The sequence below is a fragment of the Ovis aries genome, chromosome 8 (assembly GCF_016772045.2).
Source record: "Ovis aries strain OAR_USU_Benz2616 breed Rambouillet chromosome 8, ARS-UI_Ramb_v3.0, whole genome shotgun sequence".
Taxonomy (NCBI): Eukaryota; Metazoa; Chordata; class Mammalia; order Artiodactyla; family Bovidae; genus Ovis; species Ovis aries.
Window position 1 is genome coordinate 89,576,888 of NC_056061.1, and position 12,931 is coordinate 89,589,818.

The 12,931-nt window shown below is 49.4% G+C and overlaps 1 long non-coding RNA gene across 1 annotated transcript; it reads right to left on the reverse strand.

Annotated features, from left to right (window-relative positions):
* Positions 1 to 1,275: 1,275 nt before the first annotated feature.
* LOC121820217 (uncharacterized) lies at positions 1,276 to 10,337 on the reverse strand. Its single transcript, XR_006060689.2, has 3 exons — positions 3,149 to 10,337; positions 2,868 to 3,040; positions 1,276 to 2,696 (listed from the first exon to the last, which is right to left on the reverse strand). It is a non-coding gene; the product is annotated as an uncharacterized LOC121820217 (long non-coding RNA).
* Positions 10,338 to 12,931: the final 2,594 nt, after the last annotated feature.

Sequence of the window (12,931 nt, forward strand, 5' to 3'; positions counted from 1 at the left end):
AGGCGTGAGGGAAGTGGCCGGGCCCCCTGTGCTTCTGGTGAGTGTCCCACATAAAGGCCGCCTGCTTTCTCTTTGAAGTCGAAACCTCTTCCCCTTTTGAGATGACAGATCACAAGGCCGTTGCGCCCCAGATTGCGGTGAGTCCCCCCATCTGTGCCGCGGTGAGAGGCGGGTGATGCTCAGGTCTGAAGATGGATGCCTGAGAAGATAAGCTTTGGAAGCCCTCACTCCTCAGATTTTCCACGCCCGTCACTTCATCCCTCGCTCGTTCACTCGGCAGGCCCATAGGCCTTTCTGGAGCACCTGGCCGCTGGGGAGGCGTCCACGGGAGCCAAACAGCAGCTCCGTCTCTGCGGGGCGAGCACGCTGGGGGCCGCAGACAGGAAATGTGGCCCGTGGGGAGACGAAGCAGGGCTGGAGCCCCTGTGGGTGGCCAGGGGGGCAGGTGGTCTCTCCCTGGAGCGGGCACCTCAGTGGGGAGCGTCCACCGAAGTTGTCCGGGGAGGGCACATCCTTGCAGAGAAGTCTGAAGGATAAAGGCTCAGGGATGTGCTGAGCAAACTCCAGGAAAAGGCAGGATGTCAGGGTCCCGGGTGTTAACAATGGGGGGAGAAAAAGCCTGGAGGGGGAGAGAAAGGATGGGGGCCCAGGAGAGCCCTGTAGGTCCTGGTCAGGATGCAGGCTGGGGCCGGGGCCGCCCTGGAGGGTTTCGAACAGAATCCAGACCTGACTTGAACAGTTGTGAAAGTACCACTAGGGCTTCCAGTGAATATTCAGGACTAATTTCCTTTAGGATGGACTGGTTGGATCTCGTGGCAGTCCAAGGGATTCTCAAGAGTCTTCTCCAACACCACAGTTCAAAAGCATCAATTCTTCGGCGCTCAGCTTTCTCTATGGTCCAACTCTCACATCCATACATGACCACTGGAAAAACCATAGCTTTGACTAGACGGACCTTTGTTGGCAAAGTAATGTCCCTGCTTTTTAATATGCTGTCTAGGTTGGTCATAGCTTTCCTTCCAAGGAGCAAGCGTCTTTTAATTTCCTGGCTGCAGTCACCACCTGCAGAGATTTTGGAGCCAAAAAAATGAAGTCTTTTACCAGCAGATCTTAGAAGTAGTGATACTGGAAACCGGCAGGGAGAGCCTGGGACAAGTTTGCTAAGTCGCTCTGACAGACGTACGGGCCTTGGAATGACGGGCATTAGACTCAACCCCACCCCTGACCCAGACCTACGAATCAGCCTGCACACACCTCTCCTGCTGGGGAGGGGCATCATGTTTTACAAAGCCAACTTTATTGAGATATAATTTACACACATTCGGAGGGCGACAGAGGATGAGATGGTTGGATGGCATCACGGATTCAACGGACACGAGCTTGGAGAAACTCCAGGAGACGGTGAGGGACTGGGGGCCTGGCGTGTCGCCGTCCATGGGGTCACATAGAGTCCAACATGTCCTGGCAACTGAACAACACCAACAGAAAGCACTCACGGTCGGGACTGTTTCAGTGACCAGCGTGTCCACAACCATGGTGAGAACAGAAAATGTTCCCTCCCCTCCAAAGGTTCCCGGAGTCCTTTCCAGTCTGTCTCTGCCCCATGCCCCTCTGCTTGACTGCTGACCCACCAGCTGTCGCTGAGTCCCGGCTGATCGTTTTGCCGGGAGCTCCGTGTCCGTGAAGTCAGCCAGGGCGTCCTCTTCCTGCCTGCTGCTCGCTGAGTCCCCGTGGGCAGTGGCCTTGCAGCCGGCTGACCTGGAGGCGCTGCAGCGCTCTTCCCTGGCCTGCGTTCAGTGACATCAGCTTGGCTGCTGGACGCTGGCCAGAGTGGGATCGTTCACTCCACAGGAGTGGGCAGACCTGCTCATCAGGGCTCCATTAATCCTGGGGGGCCACTGACAAACGCTTAAGACTCTGCCATCTGCATGCTGGTTAATAGAGCTACGTCCGGGTCAGTCTCCCGGACGCTGGCAGGAAGCTCAGCTTCCGCTGCCGCCCCTGGCCCTCCCTGTTCAGCCTGCGAGAATCCTGGGAGCTCCTCCGTGATGGCCTGCGCTGCTCCCAGAGGCACTGCTGAGGAGAAAGGGGGCTCGGATGCGTCTCCTCCCCGGGAAGGGCAGGCGCGTTTTCTGTTGTCCCTGCTTCTGTGCCTTGGAGAGCAGGCCTCGAGGTGGGGCAGAGCCGGTGCCCTGCCCTGTTGGTCTAGGACTGTGCACAGGCCAGAGGGCTTGTCAAAGGGCGCGATGCCCTCGCCGAGTGTGGGGCACTCCCTGAGCTCCTGCAGGCTTGACTTTGTCCCCAGGGCACTGAGCGGGTGGGGAGCCTTGGACTCATCTGGTGGGGGGCTGTGAGGCTGCGGCTACTCCTCAGCGTGGGGCACCCCAGCCTGAGACCGATTTATGCCCCTTCTCCCCAGAGCCTCAGAGTTCTGGAAACCCAGAGTCCAAGAGAAGCCTTGGTGAGCCACCCTGGCAAGGTGTCCCTAGCTTGCCAGCGTGGCCTGCATTTGCGTGGCTTCCGAGAACCAAGGAGGCCTGCTTCAGGGCTCCTTACTCCTTCTGCTGAGATGGAAGGAGACGGTCCACCTTGAAGTGACCGCATCTCCAGCGCTGTCCTTCCCCTGGCATCCGCTGTGGTCGCCTTGGATCCGCAGCAGGTCCCGTGAATTCCTCTCAGGTTCCCGGCGCTTGTATCTGCAGGAAACAGGAGCAGGTTGGTGCGATGCCCTTGCCGCTCCCGCCAAGCCCTCCGCGGCCTCAGGAGCACGGCGACTGCACCGGGAGCCCAGCACGCGGGACGGTGTCTCGGGGCTGCGGTCTCGGGGCTGGGCGAACTGCAGGGGTCGGCACCCGCAGCCACCTCACCTCCAGTTTGTCTCGTCGTCCCACGTGACCTCCGGTGCCTTTTCACCCTTTCCCACCGCAGAACAAAGGACGAGACACCAGGTAACGTGGGGCTGCCTCTAACCCTGGTCGTCCGTGTCTGGTTGGAGCACTCTGCATGTGTCTGTGGGCACGAAGCATGTTCCGCAGGATCCCTGTGAATCAAACAGCCAAAACGCGTGGCTGACCTCGAGAGCTGAGAGCCGCGTGGCCCGCACTGGGGACGGGACTCCCCTGATGCAGCCTCCAGCTTCAGCGCTCACCTGCGGCAGGCGAGTTACCCGACTGTACCGATTCTTTCCATTCATTAGAAAGTTCTCCTGGGTGAGCCGGTATCTACGGAAACTTCCCTTCTTCTACTTCTGTCTCTGCATCCGGCCCAGTTCCTGGCATAGAATTAACCCTCAGAAACTCTTTGGGGAACTGAGAACAAGACTCTGCCTTCCCCAGGTTTGTGCTTTACAGTTTGAAGACAGCTCTCGGGTTGTCCGCAGTCTTCCTGCTTTGGAACTGAACACAGAGCTTTCCCGTAAGTCCTGCCCAAGGGGCCCAGCCCATATGGCCTTCCCGACCGCACCGCCCGGCACTCCTAAGCCCCGGTGCCCAGGCCTGGAAGGAGTGACCCCTGTCTGCTCAGCACAGACACCTGTGACTCAGCGCCTGAGGGGGCCTGATGGCACCAGCGCCCCCAGACATCAGGCTCCAGCATCCCTGGAGTGATGTGATGTGGTCTCACACACTCCCCCGCGGAAGGCAGACTTGTCTTCCCAACCGGTGAGCCTGCCTTGATGCACGAGGTGAAGGGACGGAGTGCCGTTCTGAGCCCAGCGCCTGAGACGTACTGTTGGCGGTGCCCCTGTCCCCGGGGGCGGCTTGGGCCTCGCTGGGGAGGACGAGAGAACACACGGGTACATATGGACAGGCTGTCCCGGCTGAGGCCATTCTGCACGGCAGCAGCGGCTGACCTCCTGGCTGGTGCGCGAGTGGCTCAGCCACCTCGGCTGTCTGGCCGGGTCGGGAGCTGCCTTGCTCGCCTGCAGGCCTGGGAGCAATAGTAAGCAGCCAGTGTCACGTCCCACTGAGGCTCCAGTGCTGAGGTTTACAGTGTTGTTTTGCCAATAGATAGTTAACACACCATATAACTAGCATCACCCAGGATTGGATTACCTATTATAGTGGCTTACATTAAACATGGGATCGGTCACATGTTCTTCCCTTGGGCTGACCTTGGGGCTCAGCTGGTAAAAAATCTGCGGGAGACCTGGGTTCCACCCCTGGGTTGGGAAAATTCCCCTGGAGAAGGGAACGGCTACCCACTGCAGTCTTCTGGCCTGGAGAGTTCCATGGACTGCACAGTCCCTGGGGTTGCAAAGAGTCGGACACGACTGAGCGACTTTCACTTTCATGATTTTTTATCATTATTTTAAAAAATTTATTTATTTTTAGGGTCTGTCTGGCCAAAGCTATGGTTTTTCCAGTAGGCATGTGCAGATGTTGGATAGTAAAGTTGGTGAGAGAGTTACTATCCAGCAGAGAGTTGGATAGTGAAGAAGGCTGAGGGCTGAAGAACTGATGCCTTCAAACTGGTGTTGGAGAAGACTCTTGAGAGTCCCTTGGATAGCAAGGAGGTCAAACCAGTCCATCCTAAAGGAAATCAACCCTTAATATTCATTGGAAGGACTGATGCTGAAGCTGAAGCTCCAGTACTTTGGCCACCTGATGCGAAGAGCTGACTCACTGAAAAAAAAAAAAAAGCAGATACTGGGAAAGATTGAAGGCGGGAGGAGGAGGGGTGACAGAGGCTGAGATGGTTGGACGGCATCAGCGACTCACTGGACACGAGTTTGAAAAAATTCTGGGAGATAGTGAAGGACAGAGAAGCTTGGCATGCTGCAGTCCACAGGGTCTCAAAGAATTGGATACGACTCAGCGACTGAATAACAATTTTTAATTGGAGGATAATTGCTTTATATTTATTTGAGCAGTTACATTTATTTGATAACTTTTACATACATTGGTTTCTTGACTTGCAGTGGAACATCAGAAGTGTGGTTAGTCTGAATTGAGATGTGCTATAAATATCCAACGCACATATGCTTTTGAAGACTTAGTACAAAAATGATAAAATATTCCATTAATTTTTATATTGGTTACATGTTGGAATAATTATATTTTGGATATATAATATAATATATATAATTATATTTTGGATATATTTTGGAGTTATAAATTTAAAAATATTTTTTTTGATGTGGACCATTTTTTAAGGCTTTGTTGAATTTGTTACACTACTGCTTCTCTTTTATAGTTTGGTTTTTTGGCCACAAGGCATGTGAGAGCTTCGTTTCTCAACCAGGGATTGAGCTGACACACCCCGCAGTGGAAGGCAAAGCCTTAACCACTGGACCACTAGGGAAGTCCCTCGAATTAAAAATGTTGAAGATTGCTTTTCCCAGTTTCCTTTGACCTTTTTAAGGGTGACTACTAGAAAGATTTAGACTACATATGTGACTCACATCGTATCTCTACCAGATATCATTGAAGACTGCGGCCTGCAGCCCACATGTTTATCATTTTCCTCTGTGTCTTGTTGCTTTCAGTGCAGAATTCCAGCCACATGAAACAATATAGAATCTTGAGCATTATCTACACTAGTAGTCACCCATCTCAGATCTTACAATTCAGCAAATTCTATGCGTTTCTTTCCTACTTGTATCCAAGTCACAGATTGAAACTAATGCTGAGTGAAAGATCAGGGTACCCCATAGCATGTCACTAATCAACTGTTTCCACACTGAAAAAAATGATTCCCTCTTTCTAGTCGCACATGGTGATTCAATCAGCCAAGAATCTGTCTAAGAGTAGCATTCATTCAGCCTACATTTTACCAGTTCAGTCAGAAGGATATTCGAACGTTTTGCTAACATCAAGGTGTATTTGAGAAAATCAGGATGTGCAGGAAGTAAGATCAAGGTCTGCAGAGTGGGAGGTGTTTCCTGATGCCCCAGCACAGGAGTGTTTCCCAGCGCCCCGGCACAGGAGCGGGTTGAGAAAGACCACAGGGCAGGAGACGGCACAGGCGGGGACGTTGGAGACTCCCAACTCCCGTTCTTTCGCAGGCACACCAGAGACACAGCTACTCGGGGGGCCGTTCCCTTGGAAACGGGTACAGAGACTGGCTGAGGGATGCCTGTTCTTTAGGTAAATGAGAACATGCCCACTTCTGATTTGGGAGGAAAGGCGAGACCCTCTGGCCTTTGGTCCTGGGCCATACGCTCTGGAGGGAGCTCCCACCTCCCACCTTCCCCACGAGGAGCAAAAGGGTTAGATTCCACATCTAGTGCCCCAGCTTTCAACACTCCCATCGGAAGGCCAGGCCCCCAAATCAGCTCACTCTGAAAGTCAGCAGGACCTGTGCCCTTGAGACCCAAGCAGTTCTTAACGGGTGAGCAAGGACTCACCTGGCTGTTCACCCGGGCTGAGCACAGAGACCAAGAGAGGAGTAAAGGCCCAAGGGAATAAAAAACAACCAGGAAATAATTAGTGAGTGATGGCAGTAAGTCCATATTCATTGATGGTTACTTTAAATGTGAATGGATTAGACTCTTCCATCGAAAGACAGAGTGACTGAATGGATTAAGAAAAATAAGGTCCAACTGTATGCTGCTTCTAAGAGACTCATCTCAGCTTTAAGGACAGAAGTAGGGTGAAAGTGAAGGGACAGAAAAAGATATTACATGTGAATGAAAACTTAAAAACAGAGGGTTTTATATATACACATGTCAGAAAAAATAGACATCAAGCCAAAGATTTCAGTGAGATAGAAGAGTCGTTACATAATGATAAAGGAGTCCGTTTATCAAGAGGATATGACAGCTGTAACTACTTATGCATCTGACATGGAACAACTAAATACGTAAAGCAGATATTAACAGATCTGAAAGGAGAAATAGGGAACAATACAATAATACCAGGCAGCACTGATACTATTAACACTAGCAATGCCTCACTTTTAACAACAAATAGATCATCCGGACAGAAAATCAATCAATGAATATTGTACTTAAACTACATCTTAGACCTGGTGGACCCAAAGGACATATACATCTATATATCGATAGACCATTTCGTCCAGTGGCACCAGAACACACGTTCTTCTCAAGTACACATGGAGCTGCTTCAGGACAGAGAAATCCACAGGAAAAGTCAGCAAGTTAAGACGATTGGAGTTGCCTCAACTATCTTCTCCAACCACAGTGAAATGGAACTGTAACTCAATGACAAGAAGGAAATGGAGGATTCACAAATGTATGGAGATTAAATAGCAGGCTACTGAGCAAGGAATGGGTCAAAGGAGAATTTAAAAAAAGACATTTTAAAGTGTTTAGAGAAAAATGAAAATGGAAGCACAGCATTCCGAAATGTCCGTGATTTGCAAGAGAGGCTCTAAGAGGGAAGTTTATAGCAACAAAATGTGCATTAAGAAAAAAGACATGATTTCCCAGTGATAAGAGAACAGACTGTACGATTTCAGCCTTTAGACCATGAGCTTTTTGCACCTAGTTTTATGTCCCTGAATATGTTTCAGTGTCTCCTAGTTTATCGTCTAGGAGAAGGCAATGGCACCCCACTCCAGTACTCTTGCCTGGAAAATCCCATGGACGGAGGAGCCTGGTAGGCTGCAGTCCATGGGGTCGCTAAGAGTCGGGCACGACTGAGTGACTTCACTTTCACTTTTTACTTTCATGCATTGGAGAAGGAATTGGCAACCCACTCTGGTGTTCTTGCCTGGAGAATCCCAGGGACAGAGGAGCCTAGTGGGCTGCTGTCTATGGGGTCGCACAGAGTCAGACACGACTGAAGCGACTTAGCAGCAGCAGCAGCAGCAGTTTATAGTCTGTGGAAACTCGAATAGAATTTGAATCCCACTGCTGCATGAAAATTGTGTAAATCTTAATTATGTTGAATTGGTTCATAGTGCTTCTCAGGCTTGCTAGATCCTTCTACGTCTCTGTACAGTTATCCTATTAACTTTGAGTCCTTGATATTGAAACTCCAACTAAAAATCTTAATTTATCTGCTTTAAAAATAATTGTACCCAGATGGCCATCAACAGACAAATGGATAAGAAAGCTGTGGTACATATACACAACGGAATGGGACTCAACCATGAAACGGGCTGCATTTGACTCAGTTCTAATGAGGCGGATGGACTTACAGCCTAGTACACGAGTGAAGTGAATCAGAAAGAGAGACAAATAGTATATATTAATACACACACGTATGTGGGATCTAGGAAGGTGGTGCTGACGCGCCTATGTGCAGGGCAGCGATGGAGGCGGAGACACAGACGACAGGCCCGCGACACGGAGGGCGGAAGGAGAGGGCGGGGCCATCTGAGGAAGCCGCGGGGGAGGGAGCCGTGCATCACCACACGTGAGGACAGCTGGCGGGAATTTGCTGCCTGATGCAGGGAATTCAAATCCCGGGCTCTGTGACAACCTGGAGGGGTGCGATGGGGTGGGAGGTGGGAGGGAGGTTCCAGAGGGAGGGGACATAATGTATCAGTTCAGTTCAGTCGCTCAGTCGTGTCCCACTCTTTGCAACCCCATGAACCGCGGCATGCCAGGCCTCCCTGTCCGTCACCAACTCCCAGAGTCCACCCAACCCATGTCCATTGAGTAGGTGATGCCATCCAACCATCTCATCCTCTGTCATCCCCTTCTCCTCCTGCCCTCAATCCCTCCCAGCATCAGTGGCTTTTCAAATGAGTCAGCTCTTTGCATCAGGTGGCCAAAGTATTGGAATTTCAGCTTCAGCATCAGTCCCTTCAATAAACATTCAGGCTGCTCTCCTTTAGAATGGACTGGTTGGATCTCCTTGCAGTCCAAGGGACTCTCAAGAGTATTCTCCAACACCAGAGTTCAAAAGCATCAATTCTTCGTCACTCAGCTTTCTGTATGGTCCAACTGTCACATCCATACATGACCACTGGAAAAAATATGTATACCTATGGCCAATTCATGCTGATAAATGGCAGAAACTAACACCACATTATAAGGCAGTTATCCTCCAATTAAAAATAAATAAAATTTTAAAAATCATAATATGCAGTGAATTACATGTAACTTTATTCTGTGTTTTCCAAGTCTCCTGTAAATGTGTTACCATACTTTCATAACTTAAACTATTTAAAAAAAGAAATATTTAAAGTAAACAACTAAATTTACACCTCAAAGAACTTTACACCTCAAGGAACTTTACATCTCAAGCAGAATAAACTAAGCCCAAATTTAGTAGAAGGAAGGAAATAAAGATCGGACCAGACACGAATTAAATAGAGACTACAAAGATCAGATAGCTTCACTGATGAATTCTACCAGACGTTCAGAGAAGAATTAACACCAGTCCTCCTCAGACTCTTCCAAAAAATACAAACAGGAAGAAATGCTTCCAAATTGATTTTATGAGACCAACATTACCCTGATACCAAAACCAGAAAAAGGCATTACAAGAAAGGAAATCACAGGCCAATATCCTAGCTTAATACAGATGCAAAAATCCTCAGTAAAATACAAGCAAAGTCATTTAAAGAATACTTTGAATAGATTACACACCATGATCAAGTGGGGTTTTTTCAGTAATGCAACAATGGCTAAACATTGACAGGTTAATTATTGTGATTCATCACATTAGCAAAAATGAATGATAAAGACAATATTGTCACCTCAATTGATGCAGAGCAAACATTTGACAAAATTCAACATACTTTTACAACAAAAATTCTCATCCAACTAGGTACAGAGGTACTGTATCTCAACATAATAAAGGCCAGGTATGAAAAGCCTACAGCTAACATCATACTCATTGGTGAAACGCTGAAAGCTTTATCTCAAAGATCAGGAGCAAGAAAGGTTGTCCATTCTCACCACTTTTATTCAGCATAGTACTGGAAGTCCTAGTCAGAGCAATTAGGCAAGAAAAAGAAATAAAAGACATCCGATCAAAAAAGAGGAAGGAAAATGGTTTCCACCTGCAGACAACATGAAATTAGACAGAGAAAACCTACAAGAGTCTGCGAAAATAAAAGAAAGAAAAATGGTTAGCACTAAAAATGCCGTGACCGCACCCTCCCCCTTGGGTAAGCGTGCTGTCTCCATCCCTCCTGCAGAGGCTGCAGGTGCAGCCAGTTCAGAAACAGAGAATGAACCTGTGAGCAGGTCAGGGTGCGGTGGGGGTGGGGGGGAAGCAGTTACCATCCTAGACGTGTCCTGCAAACGGGGCTGCGACGCAGAGACTCGGGCAGCTGGGATGGGCTGGGTCTGCCACCAAGAGCAGTGCGGGCAGAGGAAGCCAGCCTGGGAGCAGGACGGCCCAGAAAGGGCCTGCGGCGTAGGGCCCTGCTGTCAATGGTGGCAACCAGCACGCCGGGGTTTGCTTGGTTAAAACCACGACCCCCAGGAAGTGAGTGGGGTGACTTGGGGAGTAAATAAGAGACAAAAGCTTCTGTGAAAAAAAAAAAAAAGAAGAAGAACAGACTTTGTTTACTGGCTGCTTAGAGAAAGTATGTAAATAATGACTTTTACTGGTAACAACCAGAGTGACTAGTTGTGGACAAAAGCCATTTCTCTCACTTTTGTACATTCAGGGAAATACCCCAGAAACTGAAGGTCTTGACCCTGGAAGACGTTTTGATTCCAGGGAATGAATGAAGCATGGAACTCTGGACTTGGGAAAATACTAATAAATCTTAATTTTAAAATCCATATTTTAGTGCAAAGCAGCTTCCTGGTAAGTATTGGCCAAGTAAGTGAAAGAAAAGGATTTGAGGACAATTTTATTAATTAAAAAAATTTATCAGATGGTTGAGAATAAACACAGCTCATGAGTTCACTGTTTTAGATATCTCTTTATACATGCTGTTATGTTAGTAAATATCTGCAGAAAGTCGAGAAGCCTGGAAAGGAAACTATGGTCCAAGGTGGCAGGTTGAAAGCAGAGGCTGATCCCTGGCGTTGTGCAGGGCACAGCCTGTGCGACTGTGCACAGCCGTCTTGCAGAGCCACTTGTGTCTGAGTTAGTCTTCAAGAGCCCTAGGGAGCTGTGCCTGGGGACACCTGGTACAGAACCCAAATGGGTTAAGCAGGCTGTCTATGTGGGGCGTGGATGGCAACCCAGAGTGGAGTATCAGAACCAAAGCACGGAGAGAGGGGAGCCGCTCAGGAGGGCAGCGGTAGCAACGGGACACTCGTCACTGAGAGAGGACAGATTGAAATGGCAAATAACCTGACACTATTGGAATCCCCGCTTCACAAGTCGAAGAAGGGATTCGTGAATGTGGAAAGAGAGAAGACTAGAATGAACCATTCGGTGCTGATTTAAAGTGGAAGATACTGGTGGCAGTCATGGTTTCAACACACGCAGACAGACGTCGAGGCGAGTACTGTGCACGGTGTGTGCTAAGTCGTGTCCGACCCTCTGTGATAGCCTGACAGGCTCCTCTGCCCGTGAGATTTCCCAGGCGAGAATCCTGGAGTGGCTTGACATTCCCTTCTCTGGGGGATCTTTCCAGGCATCGAACCCAGGTCTCCGGCACTGCAGGCAGACTCTTTATCATCTGAGCCACCAGGAAATGCAGTGGTGCCGTGAGCCCAGGTGTTAGTTTCCAGGTAGCATTCTCCACCACAAGGAGCCAGACGTGGGGAAATGGCAGATCCCAGGGCTGGAGCTGGAAAGTTGCAGAATGGGCTGAAAACAGGAAATGCTCGGCCAATGATATAATGTCAAAAGGATGTAGGCTCAGCTTGCAGCGGCTCAAGCTGGTCAAACCTGAAGAGACTTTTACATGAAAACAAGTATGTTACTACTTTTATTCTTTAATTGGAGGAAGATTGCTTTACAACGTAACGATGTTACTATTAATGAAAATAGTAACGGGTTATTCAGTAACCCACTGAATAAAATAGGAATCCATGAGCCTGTTCTGACATAAATAAGCAGGGAGATGAGAATGCTTCTGGAGGAACAGCAGGCAGGTGGATGGCAGCGTGAACATCGGGTGCCCTCACAGTAATAAGTAACCCAGGAAATACCCGTGCACGTGGGAGCCGGCTCAAGGTCTGATGAGGGCAGACTCTTTACAGTCTCAAAGTGTCCCCTCGTGACATTCTCACTCATTACAAAAGGGCAAAGAGTGGCCTGGCAGCGGGGAAGTCTGGCTGATATCACATGATCACGGTGAGTACAAGCCAAGGGATTGGGCCCCTGTTCGGGGAACGCAAAGCATCGTCTCTGTGACGCTTCGGCCAGAAACGCACATCCTGTGTTTGGACACGAGGGGACCCAGAGAAACCCAAGCCGAAAATGGTTCTCTACCTGAACTGAGAACTAAGTCATCTGAGCGTGTCGGTGTGGACACAAGGGAACACCAGAGAAACCCAGACCCAGGAACAGTCACCAACCTGCAGTCATCTGAGCATCTGTGTGTGGACACGAGGGAACCCCGGAGAAACCCAGGAACAGCCCAATATCTGCAGTCATCTGAGCGTCTGTGTGTGGACCCGGGGGAACACCAGAGAAACCCAAACCCAGGAACAGTCCTCACCTGCAGTCTTGAGTGTCAAGGGGAAGACTCAGATGCTAAGTGAAGGTGAGGGGGACGAGGGATGTGAGCGCAGCCTGTGACTCTAGGGCTGAGCCGGGTTGCTCTCAGCGACCTTACAGGCAAGTGGTAACACTCAGGATCAGAAGGTGGGAGTGGGCTGGGTGAAGTGCACGGCTCTGACTCTCCCTGCCTTGGCCTTCCATCCAGCCTGCCACTGCTCCCTAAGAGAGCCAATTGGCCACAGAAAGTTTCTTCACATTTTCTGCCCACTTAGGTAGGACGTGACGATGATAAGGAAAACGGTAAAATAGTATGTTCGTGAAGGAGAGGAACATAAAAGAGGATTTAGAAGAAATTATTTAATGAGAATAAGAGATGAGAGACACATGTTTGTTGGCTGAATGGTACAGCCAGTGGAATCAATATTTTATTTTATCATCAC